General features: G+C 39.0%; 1 pseudogene; it reads left to right on the top strand.

The window, feature by feature from the left end:
* The first annotated feature begins 17,086 nt into the window (after positions 1-17,086).
* LOC119043967 (serine/arginine-rich splicing factor 3-like) lies at positions 17,087-17,988 on the top strand (annotated as a pseudogene).
* Positions 17,989-18,368: the final 380 nt, after the last annotated feature.

The raw sequence follows: 18,368 nt of genomic DNA, 5'->3' as shown, positions 1-18,368 counted from the left end.
TATACATTTTATAAATAAATTAAAATATCTGAGTTTATTTGCATATCTTCTAGGAGAACATAAATAGCTCCGATATTGACTGAGTTTAATAGAAAAGCAATTTGTAAGAAACAATGTTCTTAGATCTAAAAACCAAAAAACGAAATCAGGGATAAGTTGTTTCCATGAAAAACCTGCTGTGAGATTTTAATTTTCTTCTTCATATCCCTCTGTAACGATCGCTTACATCAAAAGATTGAAGTCACGTTTCTTTTCTGAGAAAAAAGAACTGATGGACTGCAGTTTACTTGGAAATATGTTTCATTATTTTGTTTGTGTGATTGTGTGTGTGCGTGTGTCCTAGTTGTGCCTTACTTAGCAATGGCCCGGATCTGAACCACCGGAATGTATTCTGTCTTAACTGTGGTAAAGAACTTTGCAGCCTTGACCGTTTACTTCCCCAGCCCCCTCAATCTCTGTGCTTCTGTGTGAACAACACAAGAAAACCTCCACCTGCACCCGCGTTTGGGAGGGAGTTTGTCAATAGCGATACAAATATTGTTGTTTTTGCTGGCAAGTAATTCACCAGTGGCTCATTTCCTCCAGCTTTTACTTCACGGCAATTGTAAAATAAACCACTCGTAGCACACGCTGTTAATGTCTGGTCCCTGGGGTATAACTGTTGTTTGTGGTGTTGGTCATCCGCTAGCTAAAGTGCACGCTAAGAAGGGAGAAATTAATAGTACTACTGCTGATTCAAGCTAATGGTAGTCAACGTGCAAAGTCACTCCTTTAATAGCATCATAGCATATTATTTTGTTGATTTCTTTTCGAGTCTGATGCAAACAAAAGCAACCCCCCCCAAACCTCCAGAACATGCGAATGTAAGGAATTTTGAGAGGCAGAACTGGCCATATGCTGAACTTTCATTTATGTATTATATTCTTTCCATTTCACTTTTGACCTTCATGTTATATTTGATGAGACAGTAAAATTAGTGGCATAATCACTGATTTCTGTGCTTCTACAGAACTTGATAGATACAATGCTACTCTTGTGTGTGGCTATTTGGGCATTCCACTTGTGTAATTTAAAAGTAAAGAAGGTATCTTTTTTTTAAATTATATGTTCCTCTTAGGGATATAAATCATGTAATTGGTTTCAAAGTTGGAATTTATGTACATGTTATATACACATTTCAACTGAACATTACTTTATTGCATTCTATTGAACAATAACTGACAAGTCCATCCTAATACAATTCTTTTAAAAATATTCTTAACTCTTCCTAGATAGTGTCATGTTTGTGCTGACAACATTCCCTCAACATTGATAGATGGTACACCGTTCAGTTCATCTTCCAGTTAAAGATATTACTATTCTTTTTAAAAAAATATATTTTATTGATTATGCTATTACAATTGTCACATTTCCCCCCTTCACTCCCCTCTGCCCTACACTCCCCCTCCCACCCACATTCCCCCCCTTTAGTTCATGTCATACATATAAATTCTTTGGCTTCTACATTTCCCATACTATTCTTAACCTCCCCCTGTCTATTTTCTACCTATCATCTATGCTACTTATTCTCTATGCCTTTTCCCCCCTCTCCTCCACCCACTCTCCTGTTGATAACCCTCCATGTGATCTCCATTTCTGTGGTTCTGCTGCTATTCTACTTGTTTGCTTAGTTTGTTTTTGTTTTTGTTTTAGGTGTGGTTGTTAATGATTGTGAGTTTGCTGTCATTTTAGTGTTCATATTTTTATCCTCTTTTTCTTAGATGAGCCCCTTTAACATTTCATACAATAAGGGCTTGGTGATGATGAACTCCTTGAAATTGACCTTGCCTGAGAAGAACTTTATCTGTCCTTCCATTCTAAATGGTAGCTTTGCTGGATAGAGTGATCTTGATGGAGGTGCTTGGTTTTCATGACTTGGAATACTTCTTTTCAGCCCCTTCTTGCTTGTAAGGTCTCTTTTGAGAAATCAGCTGACAGTCTGATGGGAACTCCTTTGTAGGTAACTGTCTCCTTTTCTCTTGTGTCTCTAGGATTCTCTTCTTAATTTTAATCTTGGATAGCGTTAATTATGATGTGCCTTGGTGTGTTCCTCTGTGGGTCCAACTCCTTTGGGACTCTCTGAGCTCCCTGGACTTCCTGGAAGTGTATTTCCTTTGCCAGATTGGGGAAGTTCTCCTTTATTATTTGTTCAAATAACTTTCCCACTTCTTGCTCTTCCTCTAGTACACCTATAATTCAGATGTCGGAATGTTTAAAGATGTCCTGGAGGTTCCTAAGCCTCTCCTCATTTTTTTGTGTTCTTGTGTATTTATTCCTTTCTGGTTGGATGTTTCTTCTTTCTGGTTTATGCCATTGATTTGAGTCCCAGTTTCCTTCCCATCGCTATTGGTTTCCTGTACATTTTCCTTCATTTTATTTAGCGTAGCCTTCATTTTCTCATCTAATTTGCAACCAAATTTAACCAATTCTCTGAGCATTCTGATCACCAGTGCTTTGAACTGTGTATCTGATAGGTTGACTATCTCTTTGACACTTAGTTGTATTTTTTCTGGAGCTCTGATCTGTTCTTTCATTTTGGTCATTTTCTTTTGTCTTGATGTGCCTGTTATGTAGTGAGGGGTGGAACCTTAGTTGTTCACCTTGGTGTGTAGCTGTGTTGTGACACAGTATGTGGGGGAGGGGTCAGAGAGGGAACAATGGCACTTGCTCTGCTCTGTGCTGAATTTCAGTCACTTCCCCTGCTACCCACAAGCAAATTGGGCCCTTCTGGTGCTGATTCTCATGTGGGTGGGTCTATGTACGTTCTAGGATCCTTTGGGTCTCTCCAGCGTACTATCCTGTGAGGCTGGGAGTTTCTCTCACTGCCTCAACCCCCATAGGTGTTTTCAATCAGTGGTTTGAGGCTTATTTCCCGGTGCTGGGACCCTGGGTTGCATGGTCTGGTCCGTCCCACTCCCCAGTTGTTTCTCCCAGTTTATCTGCACACGAATGTGGGACCACCCAGTCCACAATCCGTGGCCTTGAGGGGTCCTCCAGCCATCGCCTTTTCATGAGTCCTATCTGCCTAGCCACCGTCTCCGCCGTTCCTACTGGTCTGGATGAATGTGCCTTCTTTAATTCCTTGGTTGTTGGACTTCTATACAGTTTGATTTTCTGTCAGTTCTGCTTGTTTTTTTGTTTTTAAATTATTGTTGTCCTCCTTTTGGTTGTGTGAAGAGGCACAGTGTGTCCACCTACACCTCCATCTTGGCTGGAAGTAGAGATATCATTCTGATGAGGTTATTTGAGCACACAAAAGCATGTTCTAACTGCTTGTCAGGATCAAGTCCTGGCCTAGACGATTTCCTATTCACATGCAACTGCTGGTATTCAAACGTTACACTCCTGAAGAGTGCAGTCCCTGGCTGCACCAGCATGATTTCGACATGCAACTTCATCTCTTTTCCTAATTTATATCCCTGCCTTTATCCACAGGTGTATAAAGTTCTACTCCTAGGATCCTTGTATGCAGCAGACTTTGTTAAATAGTCTATTCTTGTTATTTGCAGTAGTTAATGTTCTGTACAGTCACTGCAAACCTTGAATTAGCAAACCCTGAAATATTACTTCTAGTGGAAATGCAGGGTTAGGTTCCTGTGAGCTTTTGATCACAACATTTAAACCAACTCATCAATACAAATCTTATGTGTGTTTTCTGGTTGAAGGCCCACTACTTAATACATATTTTTGATTCATTAACACTGAATGTAAGACTGATAGCACTACAAGTCATGCCTGACCAAAGTTTATCTAACACATGTATTTTTCTCCCAAAGGCACGCCACAGCCTCCGCATGCGCAGGAGCACTAGACAGCACCACGGCACCGTGCTTGGGAGCCACTTCAAACAGTGGACTCACCAGCAGAAATGCACAAAAATGAGAAAATGTGACAGTAAATAGATGGTAAAAGGACCTCTGTTTATAAGACTAAAGGTGAAACAAAAAGGTGGGGGGGTCCCCCCTTTCACACTCAGCTAGGAATGTGCACTTTGTGTGACTCAAAATTTTCACTGCTCTGTGTGAGCCTGCAAAAGACTGCTGCAATGTCTCTATTATGGACTTGGAGGTTACAAATATATTTTAGCAAGTAGGTGATTGGCAAGTATGAGATCCAGAAATAACAAAGAAGAACTGCCTTCAGTGATGTGGAAAGTAGCAAAATCAAAGCAACGGAAACCACTTAAAATTGGATTTATCCATTTATACACCCCCCATTGTATTAGTTTTAGATATCCACCATAATGATTTGATATGCAGAGATACATTGTGAAATGATTATCACAGTGAATTTAGTTAATATCTAGCACCATAGTTAAAATTTCTTTCTTATGATGAGAACTTTTAAGATGTACTCTTTTATTAACATTCAAATATACATTATAGTATTGCTAATTTTAGCCTCCATGCTGTACATTACATGCCAGAACTAGTTGATTTTATAACTGGAAGTTTGTATCTTTTGACTACCTTCACCCATAACCATTCCTGTTTTCAAAATATGGTAGCTCTTATCTCTTGCTGACTCATCTCTCTTCCCCTTTCCAAATTTCCCACTTCAACTTGTCTTCATAGACTTTGCCTCTCTCCCCTCTGCACCAAATCTATGCTCTCTTTGCCTTTCTTCATTTTTTATTGGAATAACTGAAATTCTTCAACAATTCTTTCTATGTCTTTCTGGCTACAACTTCGGTTGGATTCCTGGCCTCTAGTTTGGATCCTGATGTTACTATCGCCACTCCTTGCTGCTGGAATGGCTGTGGATGCTTTGGCTAGTGCCTTGCAGTGCCCTCAGTCACCTATACTTGTACTTCCATGAAACCTGAGGCTCTAGCTCTCAATCTGGGCAGCTAGAACATTCCACTTACACTGTCCTTGCTATTTCAGAAATGTCAAGAAACATATCTCTCAAACCTCGACTTTGAATTTCAAAACAGACTTTTGATACCAGTGGTAGAAACAAGTGCTTTGAGAATGGTTATGTATTTATTTATGTTGATACTTAAGAGACTGGTTTTGGGGAAGCTTCCATATTTTGAGGTACATAGCTGCATCATTAGCGTCAGCTCCCAAACTGAACACAACACAAATTGTATGATATTTGTTTACTAGACTCCTTCCTATACAGCAAAGAGAATAAACAACTTATATGTAAAACTATGGGTGAAACTCACAGTCACGTTGCTGAATGGAAGAAACCAGACATAGTAGCATGCATATGGATGGTTTTCTTTATAAAAATTTTTAAAAGGCAAAACCATGTTATTAGAAGTGAGAATAGTAAACATTGGGTAGAAGAGGGTATTGACAGCGAAGGGCTGAGGGTGATGCTTGTGTTCTCTTTTCTCATCTGGGTTCTTAGTTAAATAAATGTGTTCACTGTGAAAAGAATCATTAAGCTATACACATTTATCATGTGAGTCTTTTCCTGAATATATTCAATAAAATACTTCTAAATTTAGCATGAATCATGTAAAATTTACTATATGGTACATGAATAGATTAAAAATAGATTTAGATCTATATCTGCTGATATAGATCTCCAAATTACATTTGGAGGATATCCAAGTTACACTTAAGTAAAGGAAGCAAGCTGTGAAAGAAGGTGAAGGGATTAGCCAAGGAATATACGTGCATTGCCCACATAGACAACCGCGTGGTGATGGCCAGAGGAAAAAGGAGGCGGGGCCTGGTTGGAGGTGGGCAGAGAGGGGGAAAAGGAGAACATCTGTCATTGTGTCAACTATATAAATAAAGTTAAAAATAAAAAGGAAGCAAGTTGCAAGATACACACACACACACACACACACACACACTCTGTTCTGGTAAGACAAACAAATGAATAAATTACCTACATGTGCGTATATGTTTATGTATATGTGAGCAAGGGGAAATGGGGAATAATACGCACCAGATGCTCATGTTGGTTATCTCAGTGGGAGTGGGATTAGAGGTCTGGAGCCTGTGCAGCAGGGAGATGATTAGCATTGCCTTCTTACATCTTCTGTGGTATTATTTGATTTGTTACAGTAAGCATGTCGTTACTTGATCATTTCAAAAACATAAAGAAATGGAAATATTTTATAAAGACAAATGTGAGCTGAGGTCTGACCTAAATAAAATACATATAAGAATTTGCAGATCCCCCAGAGTCAAATATTCCTGCGTGCCAAAAATAAATGAAAATCCCAAGAGCTATAAAGGAGAAATAAGAGTCAGAGAGGAAGCAGGAGACAGAGAGCCCAGGGGATGAAGAATTAAGACAACAGGTCAAGTGTAGCTCAGTGTTATTGGTGATAATACCATGAACCCACATGTCACCAGTTCACACCAGTCTTGTGAAAATCCATACCACACTGACTAAGTAACTCTCGTTCTTGTCACTTACTGTTAATGTAACTTTCATGTCTTTTGAAATTATGCTCACCTGTTTCCGGGGAGCCCACAATTGCCTCGAAGGAACTCACAACCCCATTGGCTCGCTAGCCACCACTCAATGCTCACAAACAGGCTCATGGAAAAACCTCCTTCAGCCCTGCCCCTGCGTTCTCTCTCCACCGTCTTCAACACAGACCAAGGCCTCCTTCTCTGCATGTCTTCTCTGAGGTCTTCACTGTAGGCTTCAAGTTTCAAGAAGAAAACAAATACATATATGCAAATTTTTAGAAGTCTCCCCAATCCACACATGTAAGTAAATGCCTCTGAGGCAGGGGTGTCAAACTCATTGTGGCCAGAGGCCAATCAGTCTCCTGGTTGCCTTCAAAGGGCCGAATGTAATTTTAGGACTGTGTAAATGTAACTACTCCTTAACTAGGGGCAGGGAGCTTGGAGCTGCTGCCTGGTAGAAACAAGGTGGAGGGCGGGATTGGGCCCTCAGGCCTTGTGTTTGCCACCTGTGCCCTGAGGAATCACCAGCTACAGCTTATAAATCAGCCGAACTCTGCCTGTGGGCCTGGGCTCCGGCGGGATGCACTTTGCAGGGATGGGAACGGGGTACTCTCTGTGGGGACCTGAAAGCCACCGGATGAAAATTCTTGCTCCTCAGCTGTACAACCCAGCCCGTGACTGATTAGAGCTATTTGTAGGGTTTTTTAAACCTTTATATTGTTCTAGTAATCATGTCTGCAGGCCACAGTGGGAGGCAGTTTAACAGTTTCCCTACTTATAATATCTCCACACCACTCTGTCTGTGCATATTTCTAGTTTTCTATCAAAGGTTCTCTAGAAACTGTGTCTTCATCCTGCTCTCTAGGCAGCGCTGCTTCCTAATTTTTCTCATTCTTGGGCTCTAACACTTTTATTTGTTGCTTATAATTAATTTAATTATTTCTGAAGTAAAGATGTACAATGTCCCATTAGTTCCTACATTTCTGCTTTTTCCCTTTGAACTAGCATCATCAAATCACAGAGACAAATAAAGGGTTCTTTTTGGACCCACCTCAGTCATTGCATCCACCTTAACTTACTCCATTGAGAGTTAAGGAATGAAAGACCCCCGAATGCCTCGTGTTACCTGTACACCCATGATGTTGTGTGCAAACATTAGAAGTGAATGAGCACAGTGTTTTTGCAATGGTCCATTTACCCAGATAGGCCTCCTTTGGATTGTAAGCTCTCTGAGGGCAGGGTTTGGATCCCATCAGTTCTGAATCTTCACCATCCAGAGCCATGTTTGAAACAGTGGACACACTAGATATAGGATTAACTCATTAAGTACCATTGTGTCAAACATTCTGCTGCATTTTGAGGCAGTAAAGGTAAATAAAGCAGTATGTGATGTCAGGATGCTCCCAGTCTAGCAAGACAGTGAGAAAAGTGCTCTAATAGAGACATATAAATTTGCTAGGGAGCCAGTATGAGGGACTGATTAGCAAGACACCTTTAAATGTTTATTATCTGCAATACCCAATATTTAACATTAAATCACGGCCTCTTGCCAGTGGGCTAACTCCCCTGCAAAGTCTCAGTCCCTCTTGCAAAGACAGTCATATTTTGTCACAAATCTGTAGAGCTCGTTGACTGTTAAATAAATCAGTACCTGTGTGCTCCCTGATGCAGTCTCTATTTGGGCACAAAGACCTTGAATTATTTACTTGGTTCATGCTACAGCCTGATTCACTTTATTGTGTGCATTTTCCCGAGAAAGACGAATGGAATTGGGATTACTGCGCATTTAAGAGCTGCCCCGCTTCCACAACTGATCTCTTTTAAGCCTCATTCTGCCTGCCCTTTGTCTTTACTAAAATTATCTGTAAGCACATTTCTATAAAATCTTGCCATCCCTACTATTTAGGTGAAAACAAAGGGCAGAAAATAGAGCTTGAACTTCGCAGAAGGTCCTGTTCATGGGTGACAAAGCTTTGTTGCCTCTCTCTTCAAGATGTGAGCATTGTAATCACTAAGTATAAAAAATTGATGTCATTACTTGGAGGGATGGTACATTTTCATAGTCCTTTTACTCTCTAAGGTAGGAAGAGACATCTCTTGTATTCCTAACTATGTCAGCTCCTAAAACGTAAGGGAAAAACACACACGCAATAAATTGTGTGCTTAAGAATCAGCTATTAAGATTAACGCTGCCTCCCCCAATGTTGTCAGAAACCCAGATGTGTCATATTTGAGTTGCATTTTCATTATGTGCACATACTTGGCTTTGAGCAGAATTATATGAGTTGGATTAATTTTTTATATGGCCCTCCAGCAGCTCCAGGCAGAACCATATGGGAGACATTTGGTTCTCATCAGCTCCCTTTTACCCTTCCTTCCACTCCATTGCTTTAAACAGAACTTTCATTCTCTTTAACTATCTGCAGGTTTTATTCTGTTCAGAGAGAAGAGCCACTAAAATATTATGACCTCCAAGTGACGGGCTGTGAGATGGGGTCTCTCTCCAAAGCCAGCCCGCAGCTGTGCACTGATCACATGTGTCGTGGCCGATGCGGGCTGTGTGCCTGTAGATGTGGGTGGGGGTGGGGGCGGGGGCTGCTGTCTTTATCTCACAGAGAGGATACTCACAGCACGGTCTGAGTCTCCCCTGTGGTCTCTAAGGAAGTGGAAGGATTCAGTTTTCAGCCCTGTTATTATGGAGATTTTTGTTAAACTTGAAATTCACTTTTCAAGCTGGGTGGATGTCTTCTTATAAGGGGAATGGTTGTGAGATTTTCTGAGATTTAACTTCAGTGATAACTCTTTATATCAAGTCTTCCCGGTAAAGATTTCAGACACATCGGCATTACTAGCTAACTGCTCTGCAGGGGAGGGAAGTGGCAAATAGCAATGACTTTCTATAATGAAGGAGCCCAAGGCCAAGAACGTGGTAGAATGCCAGCCAGCATTTGAACTTAGATTTTTTGACTACGCAACATCTTTCTCTTTTCCGGGTCTGGCCCACTGGGTTTCCTTCATTTCTCAGGTCCGAGAAAACGCTGAAAATAACAATACAAAAGCTACCCTTTTGGTGCATTGTCAATGCGTACATTGTGATGGGAACCTTAGACAGAGCATCACTTAAAATCATGAGGTCAATTATCAGCTGACAAGACAATTTGAAATAACCTGGCCCTGGAGGCATTTTACACTAGATAGAAGCAGTCCATGTGGGGTAAATGGAATTTTAATTCTAATCAACATTTAGTTGTTTGAAATGGTATATGAATAAATGAATACTTAAAAGAGAGCGGCCACTTAAAGTGCCTTATGTAATTTAACATAGGTGAATTCCATCAAAAACCAGCTTCCTTCATAATGAAGTAAAAGTACCGGATGAAGTTAACTGTCACTTAGTATTTTTATTTCACATCCCTGCTCAGCATATTAAGTGGCAGGTGCTTCATACAGCACATTTAATCCCTTGATGGAATTTGAGAGCTGGCTGGAAAGTTCTTTTCAATTTTTTTTGATAAGTCCACATCTTGCTCAGGTTTAACATTTATTCATGATGGCACCTCATCCCTCGCCTTCATATTAAAATGCCAGAGGTTAAAATTTCTTATGGAAATTCTACTTAACAGAAAGCTTTATTTTGCATAATTATAATCTGGCTCAACCTCAATTCATCCAACATTTATTATAACATTTAAAGGTTTCAGAAATACCTCTGAGATGTTCTTGTCCTCCTTGTTTTTTTTTTCTTGGAAGAACAGACATCGTACATTGTGTCCAAGTTCGTGTTTCTCTCTCTCTCTCTCAGCAGCACTGAGTGTCGCTCCTCTGATTTACCAGGGTCTCATTCATCCTTTCTCGGCAGCCCTGACCGGACCTCAGCTTCTTGCAAAGCTGCTGCCATCAGGTCAGGACTTCCCTCAGATGCCCTGGGCGGCAGCCTACGGTGTAGTAATTCATTACCAGTAATTCTGCTTCTTGTCCCTATCCGTTCAACAACAGGATGTCCAGTTACACTAGTTGGTGAAATGAAAACTTGAACATTTATATAGTTACAGTTTATAGGAAAGATAATGTACCTGAGATGTTTTCAATTGTGGTTTTAGAGAATTATATATTTTTTTTGTAATAGAATTGCTAACTAACTGACCAGAGTCTGGAAATAGGACAATGTTAATTAAAACTGAAAATATGAAAGAGACAGGCTATTTTTTGTATCTGGGTGTTCAGAATAAATAATTTGACTAGGTAAAAATCATGTTAAATTGTTTGAATTTAAGAATTATTTTGCAAGTTGATGCACCAGTAAGATATGTCTCACACAAATAATTAAGTGTTGTTAGGGACTCTGACTGCCTTCTTTTAGTAAAGCCTTGTCTTTTCATTCCAACTTCTCTGAGGAAAAAAAACCCACTGCTCTCAAAAATTAAAAAGAAAATAATCACTGCTATCCCATCAGTAACACAATTGGTGCCTAAGAACATCAAATGGTAAATCCAGGCATATTAATTACATCATTAAAGGAGCATTTGGTGGGCTGCTGAGATACATTACAATAACAATAACCTTTCTGTTAATAGGATTCACTGGCAGCATGCAATGCAGAAGTTGCATACAATGAAGATATCCCTTTCCACCACCCCATGGCATAAATCAGTATAGTCAGAGCCACAAAGAGTATTTCCATAAAAATGACATTAAACTATTTGTGTGTGTGCACGGAGGTGTGAGGGTGTGCCTGGGTGGATCGGCACGATTTGAAAGCCAGATAAACGGCTCCAGAGAAAGCAGAGTTGCTTGGTTACATCTGCCGACAACAATCTGTGCTGTGTATGAGGGCTCGTGTCAGCCCGGTAATTACCACAACTGAGAGGAAGCCTGTGCTAAATGTCACCTGCCGCTGACAGGCACAGGAAGCTGGGCACCGCTGAGCAAGTCAGTTACTCTGAGAGTGCTTAGCTCTGCTTGCAGGCTAAATACATTTGTCTCACATTGAAAAGGATGTGTGTTAAAAGAAAAAAATCAGGGACCCATTCATAATAAAAACCTCACCCCATATCCTCACTGCCCATTCCGAAGTCCATTAGGTAAGAAGGCTAGCAGATGCAATCAGGGGGAAGGAGAAAAGAAAGATTAAAGCATTAATGAGCCTTTCTGTGAGTCAGGCAGAGCTTTCCACTTTCTACCACAAATTGGTCATTAGTCAGTAGAGTGCAATTTCCCACCATCTAGAATGATCCCTCCAAGAGAGCTGAGTTTCGTGTTGAGGACGACAAACCTGTAACACCAGAACTGCTTGCCTGTATCTGCATACAACCTGCAGGGATGCTAAGAGCATTTAAAAAATCTTTAATAGTGGGGCTTTACTGGTGTTTCAATATATATACTTCTGGCAAAAGCAGAACTAATAATGGTGTGAAGAAAATGCCCTTGCTCTCTCCTACTTATTTTCTTCTCTCGCCCCTTTAAAAGCATTCTCTCCAGTTATATAATTTTGTTCTAGCTGCTCTGTAATGCAATGTGATTACTAAAAACTCCTCACCTGATCACCTAATGCTTTCCTGGCCCTTAAATAGAAACATCTAGCTCCCAAGCAGAGAATCTGGAGTTCAGTGAGCACCAAGGCCCAGAGGGAAATCGTAGCCAGAACAGCTTACTCAGCACCTGGAGACAGGTGGGGGGGGGGAGAAAGGGGGGAGTGTAGGCAGTGATGTCTGGATGATAATCCAGACCTCTCATTACCTTGGTGGATTTACCAAGTTTCAGCTCCCGACTCTCACTCTGCAGCCCCAGAAACTTTAGTTTTAGAATATTATACCACAAGCGGATTCAACTTTTGGGATGCACGCTCACTTAGTGGCCAAAATGAGTATTTAAAATTACACATTAATACTACAGAGCCGGAGACTACCTGAAACTAGACTGAGCAGTTGAATTATTGTTAGATGTTTCCTAAAGGGTAGAGAAATCCGAATCAGTGGAGTTAGATGAACTCAGGGGAGGGGGATATTAGAAATCTGCTGGCTGGAGCTAGAGCATCTGTTTTTACATTAAGGATATGCTAGCCCATGGGAACAGAGACTTGCAACCTATCAATAATCTCTCATTTATTGAATTCTTATTGTGCACCAGGCACCTGCCCTGAATGAGTTCCATGCTCTGTTTTATTTATTCATCAAAAAGGTCTCTGAGGGTAAATGCTGTGATTATATACAAATAAACTTACCCAAGGTCACACGATCCAAGCAGTTATTTGTTCTCATCTTCATGAACCACTTGTCAGTTGGCCCACACAAAAACCACTCACTTTAGACAAATTGGAAAACTATTATGACAACGCAACAGGAAAAAGTAAATGGTAGTTGGAACCTCAGTAATCATTTTCTATAATTTAGAGTAAGGGCAGGCAAACTATGGCCCAAGGCCAAGTACAACTTGTCTTCTGCTTTTGCATGACCCATGCAAAAGAATGACTTTTGTGTTTTTTAATGGTTGCAAACAAACAAAAGAAAGATACTACTTCATGATACATTAAAGCCATAGAAAATAAAATTTCAGTGCCCATAAACAAAACTTTATTGAGACATAGCCACATACATTTATTTTGGTATTGTATGTGGCTGTTTTTTGTGGTACAATGGCAGAATTATGATCTGCAAAGCCCAAGTAAACTACCTGGCCTTTTATGGAAGATACTTTCTAGCCCCCAACTTAGAGGGATGATGTTTCCCATCCCTTTTAACAGAGTTTATCTATTGGGCTTGATGATGGTGTGCTTAAACTTTAGGTCACATTCAACGTTTAGGATAGTTTATTTTTTATTTCTATTAAATCAAAGAATCCTAATTTGCAGGCGGCCTTTGAAATGGTATCAAGTGTTTGATAGTTGGTTGTGAATATTTTGATCCAACAAAGTCTCAGGAAAGGTAGAGTGAATTCTCACCAAAACAGCCTGCAGAAATCTCTCAGATACTTCTCCAAGAAGCACAGACAGATGTTGGAAGGGTGAGTACTCCTCTGTGGAAAGCCAGTGGGTGAACGCCTACTCTCAGACTTGGTTGCATTCATCACTGCAATGTATTTCATGACATTTTGTGTCATTAATTGGATGTGGTTTAAAAATGAGGTCCCGGATTCTTCATAAATTTATTTCTTCAATGAATGAAAAAATAATCACATAGGAAAAGTGGGAAAAGTCAGGTTATTGGGCATAAAGTCTTTACAGCATTGTTTGTTCTTGATAAAAAAATAAAAGTCTTCACATGTAATCATGGATGTTAAAAATTATGCACTTTTTAGCCCTGAATGGTAGCTTTGGCCCAGGCAAAATACTTAGTATATTGTTGAGATCTACTCCTTGAGTAGACTGCTTGATGTAACATAAATGGTCTTTATTGACGTTATCAATTACATGAAGAAGCAGTATCACATTCCTTTATTTTTAAATTATATTTTATTGATTATGCTATTATAGTTGTCCTGAATTTTCCCTTTGCCCCCCTCCACCCAGCACCCCTACTCCCTCAGGCAATCCCCCCACATTATTCATGTCCGTAGGTCATGCATATAAGTTCTTTGGCTACTCCTTATTTCAAAAATTCATGTGAGAATCTTTCTTCTAATTGTCAAAAAAAGTTCACTCGACTTCAGTGAGAAAAACAATTTTGTATATGTAGTTCAACTCTTTACATGTCTAAAACATGTACTCAGGGACTCTAGCATTATTGTATTAACACATTTTGCTATTTCCTTCAACAATTTAATCCATAAGGTTATTGTTTTAAAATATAATGTAATTTTTAATGAAATAGGCAATAGATGAATATATTATTTTAAAAACAGTAAACCAGAAATATATTTAAAATAGTCCTAAACTACTATATACATTTCTATTCCTCTCTCTGAAGCAACCAATTTATCAGCTCAATGTATGATTTTTCTCAACTTTTTATATAAATAAGCACATGGAAATAGAGTTTGTATATTGCATATGATTTTAACATAAATATTTCAATATATATGTTTTCTTTTGTAGCTTGCTTTTTTGCTCAACATCTACTGTTTAATGCTACCAAACATTCCTGTAATGTACTTAGTAATTCTCCTATTGAAAAAAACATTGAGATTACTTTAAATTTTTGATATTATAAGCACTGCTGTAATAAATATCCTTATTTATATCTGTTGTGCATATAAATCAGTGTTTCACTAGAGCTGATATTAAGGAGCAGGCATTTAGCCTTGGCTGGTGTGGCTCAGTTAGTTGGAGTTTTGACCCATAAACCAAAAGGTTGTGAATTCAGTTCCCCATCAGGGCACATGCCTAGGGTGGGGCTTGGGTCCCTGGATGAGGCATGTACAAGAGGCAACCAGCCAGTGTTTTGCTCTCATATCAATGTTTCTCTCTCTCTTTCTCTCTCCCTATCTTCTTCTGTCCGTAAAATCAATAAGCACATCCTTGGGTGAGGAATAAAAAAAGATTTTCAGGAAGCTCATGCTAAATTTAACAGATACTATTTAATTGGCCTTGAATATGTTTTAGGTACTTATTATATTATAGTGAGAATGCCGTGAGGGCCCCATTCCCACGCCTTTGATGACGCTTTAATTTTCACTATGCAGTAGGTGAAAATGGTATTCTGTTGCTATCTTGTCTTCTTGTTTTTAAGAGAATTAAGCATGTTTTGTAGGCTTTATTAATCATTTAAATTTTTCTCTTTTCAGAATTGCCTTCTCACATATTTTTCTCATTTTTTATGTTGGGCTCATTGTTCTTTACTTTCACACTTTATATATGTTTTTTAATATTTTGGATAGAAAATATTATTTTCTCAGGCTAGCATTTCCTTTAACATGAATGGTGATGTCTCACATCAAGCAGAAATTTTAATTTTGTTATCAAATGTATTAGTGTTTTCACATTTGCTATGCTTCTTAAGAATTTTCTTATGGATGTAAATGAACATTTTCTTTTTATAGGATTTTTAAATGTTTCATCTAAGTAGAATTCATTTTTGTAAATGGTATGAGATAAAGAACTAATAATTTGTTCCAAATTGTTAGCAGATTGCTTCCATAGAATTGATCTAGTGTGTATTCTTTCCTACTGACTTGAAGCAATGCTCCTCTTAGACCTTAAATTTCCATATGTACATAAAAACTTCAGGACCTGTATTCTATTGCATTTATTTGCTAGTGATTTTAATTTATATATCTTTGTAATTATTCTTAGTATATGGTAGTTGAGTGCCATGCCATTATTTTATTTTTCAAAATTGTCCTGGCAATTCTCATATATTTCCTTGTATGGTTATAAAACCAGCTTACTAAGGTTACTGGAAAGAGATCCAAATTTATTGTAATTTATTTGGATTGAAAGATAAAACATAATAAGAGTGTAAGTAATTTTATACCAGGGATTTTTTTATTCTAAAAACATGGTATATATCACTATTTATTCAGATCTTATTTTATGTCATTCAGTAAAATTTTGTGGTTTTTCTCATAAAAAATTCTGTACAATTTATGTTATATTTATTCAAACACATTTTAGTTTTTATTCTACACAGAATAAAATATTTTCTTCTATATTTTGTTTCTGCATATGGCTAGTGTAAGTAATAAGCTTGACTATTCATGGCAAGACAGTGTCCATATACTTTTCTTTGTATTTCAAGTGCAATTAATTTGAACCCCAAAAAGAGATATGGACATAGGCTTGTCTGGTTAGAAGTTCCCACCCACGACTTTGACTCTTTAGGAAATGAGTCAGATATTTAAGGAAAGATGAGAAATTGGTAAAGGGAGCATCCATTCAAGACACCATGGTGGTATGTGTTAAGTGGTAGCTGTGCTAGAGGCACTGCTGTGATTATTCTGTCTGTTATCTTGTCTGTGTTCCTTGTGTTCCTCTATTTTGCCTTCTCTGGACACTGCACCATCTGATGTCAAAGCCTGTGTTCTCCATGTGTCCCACTGATCCCATCTAAAAAATTCAATTTCTATTTAAATTAACCAGAGTTTGTTTTTTTTCTTACAATCATGAACCCTAGGTGGCTAGATTCTGTCATGAAAGAATGAGTTTTAAGGGAAAGTCCTTAAGGAAATAGAGAATTTGGGATTGGTCATCTGTACTGGGTTTGACAAAGCTCATGCAAATCCCATTGACATCCAGTGACAATACTCTGAAAACCAACTCCAAATAGTGGCCCAGAAAGTAATTAAATTATCATCAGTAGTCACCTTGACTGAAGTGCTTATTGAGGTCAAGGTTTAGAGGGACCATATTACAGTTGTCACATAGCACTATAAAAGCAAGTAGAGTTCAAAGAATGTAGAGCAAAATGGCTAGTTCTAGTAATGCTGTACAGCTTAAAGAATAATAACCAAACTCCAATCTGGAAATTCTCGTCACAAAGCATGCATGAAAACAAGAGATTTCCCACAACTATTTCAACAGAAATTTCATCTTTTGTAAGTTATAGAGCTAAGGTGGCTTAACTAAGTCAGAGTAAATATTTGATGCTGCACATTGCTGAAATACACTGGTATGTGAATCCATAGCCTGATCTGGTCAATACTGCGAATTTTAGGCCATTTCGAGGACGCCGGGCAGGAGATGCCATCCGTGGGAGTGGGGCGGAGGAGAGCGGAAGAGCAGTTGGAAGGTGTGTGGATTTAAGCCGCCGCATCCCTAATTCAGGATCTCGAAATGCATCATGATTCCTGTCCCTTGGATTGTAAGGTTTATGTAGGTAATCTGGGAAACAATAGTAACAAGACTGAATTGGAACGAGCTTTTGGCTATTTGGGACCACTCCAAAGTGTGTGGGTTGCTAGAAACCCTCCCAGCTTTGCTTTTGTTGAGTTTGAAGATCCCCGAGATGCAGCTGATGCTGTCCGAGAGCTAGATGGCAGAACACTACATGGCTGCCGAGAGTGGAACTGTCGACTGGTAAAATGAGAAGTCGAAATCCTGGCCCACCTCCCTCTTGGGGTCGTTGCCCTCGAGATGATTATCAGAGGAGAAGTCCTCCCCCTCGTGGCAGATCTCCAAGACAGAGAAGCTGCTCCCGCAGCCCCAGCAGGTCCCTTTCTAGAGATAGGAGAAGAGAGAGATCACTGTCTCGGTAGAGAAATCACAAGCCGTCCCCATCTTTCTCCAGGTCTTGTAGCCGATCTAGGTCAAATGAAAGGAAATAGAAGACCAGTTTTCAAGAGGAGTGGTGTACAGGAAATAACTTCATTTGACAGGAGCATGTACAGAAAATTCAAGTTTTGTTTGAGACTTCATAAGCCTGGTGCATTTTTAAGATGTTTTAGCTGTTCACCTTTGTCTTGGAACAGCCACATAAAGATGTAATTCTCTATGGTTTGAAATGGATCATATGAGGCATGTAATGCCAAGAATTGTTACTTTACAATGTTCCCTTAAGCAAAATTGGTTTTGCTTTGAACTTTAGTCTTGCATAGACTGATAATAAATTTCTTAACTCCTCCCAGCTAAAGTGTGTGATGTATAGTATTATGGCAACTAAACTGGCAAAAGCTGAATTTAAGACTTTGCATAGCTGGGATATAACATGCAGCGATAATAGAACAAGCAGCTTTCAGAAACTGCTGTGAACACAAGCCAGCAGGAAAAATTAAAGCTGCACCCTTAAATTAGATTAGAGGTTTAAAAAAATTCGACTGGTCTTTACACTGGTCAGAGGTTGTCCAGTTAGTATAGAACCTAAGAATATTCAAGAAAGTTAGTTTACCTTTCTTTGCTTTAGGTAAAAAATTTCTTATGTGATTGCTGTATATGAATACATAGTTCTTTGTAACATTATTCATTTGGAAATTTGAATTTGAGACTTCAAGATACCAGTGTCCTGACAGTTTACGGATACATTGTAGAGCTGAACTTTGAGTTACTGTGCAAAAGTTGTTTTCATGCTGTCATTT

Source organism: Artibeus jamaicensis, unplaced genomic scaffold (genome assembly GCF_021234435.1).
Source record: "Artibeus jamaicensis isolate MK-2021 breed Jamaican fruit bat unplaced genomic scaffold, CSHL_Jam_final contig_402, whole genome shotgun sequence".
NCBI lineage: Eukaryota > Metazoa > Chordata > Mammalia > Chiroptera > Phyllostomidae > Artibeus > Artibeus jamaicensis.
The sequence above is the reverse complement of the archived record's forward strand: the minus strand, read 5'-3'. Positions and strand labels throughout refer to the sequence as shown.